This window comes from Etheostoma cragini, chromosome 5 (genome assembly GCF_013103735.1).
Source record: "Etheostoma cragini isolate CJK2018 chromosome 5, CSU_Ecrag_1.0, whole genome shotgun sequence".
Classification (NCBI taxonomy): domain Eukaryota; kingdom Metazoa; phylum Chordata; class Actinopteri; order Perciformes; family Percidae; genus Etheostoma; species Etheostoma cragini.
This window is the reverse complement of record NC_048411.1, coordinates 6,916,154-6,917,191: the sequence shown is the minus strand read 5'-3', so window position 1 is coordinate 6,917,191 and position 1,038 is coordinate 6,916,154. Positions and strand designations below refer to the sequence as shown.

At 42.2% G+C, this 1,038-nt stretch overlaps 1 long non-coding RNA gene across 1 annotated transcript in view; it reads right to left on the bottom strand.

The window, feature by feature from the left end:
* Positions 1-334: 334 nt before the first annotated feature.
* LOC117944804 overlaps positions 335-1,038 on the bottom strand; it is a 15,996-nt gene continuing 15,292 nt past the window's right edge. Inside the window, exon 4 of the long non-coding RNA XR_004656667.1 lies at positions 335-348. This is a non-coding gene — a long non-coding RNA (uncharacterized LOC117944804). The remainder of the gene's footprint in view (positions 349-1,038) is intronic.

Sequence of the window (1,038 nt, the reverse complement as noted above, 5' to 3'; positions counted from 1 at the left end):
AGGATAGCGTCAGAAGCTATATAACGTTAGCTAGTTTAACATTTGGCGCTAAGTTCAAAATGAATGCTTCACACGACGCCAAACTAACGGCATTCATTGTGAAACTATATTACAACAATAAGACAGTAAAATTAAACAATGTATGGTGGGCTATTAAGACATTTTAACTAACGTTGTCTCTGCGACTATAACATGCAACTTACCACAGCAGTTGTCGAGAGTTCTGCTCATAATTCACTGAATTTAACCCTGCAGCGCATTGATAGGGTGACACCAGCAGATGGCGCTGTTCTCATTTATGCAGGAATTTAAACCTATTTACAACCCGTTACACACACATTGATGATCCTCACTTTATTAAGGGTTTGGACTGTCTTTATGGCCAACACTAGGACGACATTTAGGTTTGTGTCACATGTTGCTTACTTTTATACCATTGGTCTTAATCTAACTATAAATCAAGAAACTGTGTGTGTGTGTGCGTGTGTGTGTGTGTGTGTGTGTGTGTTTTTCAAACAATCCCTTTGCGCAAAAGCCGTCAACCGCAGCATGCTGATTGAGGAATAGAAGCAAGCCTAAATGTGTGTCATGTAGTGGGACTGCGCCTTGCATGGTAGCTCTGCCACCATCGGTGTCTGTCAATGGTCAAATGATCGGCAAATTGAAATGGGCTATGTCTGTAAAGGTAGAAAGGTGCAATATAAATGCAGTACATTTCGGATGAGTTGTTCTCAAGAACGGGCACACCACCCAAAAACTGCAGGCAGCAATCCTGGGTGCCAAGCAACTGGCCTGTTCCGAACATGCACACGCAAGGTCTTTCTTTCTTGCAGCCGCCACAGTTACCTCTCTTTTTAACTTGCCTGTTTTGACCTGGTATTAAAATCCAATTTGAGTGATCCAAACAAGTAGACAGCTCTAAATACATGTATTTAAACCTGGCAGTAGGATGTGTCTCTTAAGGAGTCTAAGGGACCACTTATGACCAGATCTCATTTTCTTTTGTCCCCCTCTATATGAAAAGCACTACCCGAGGGG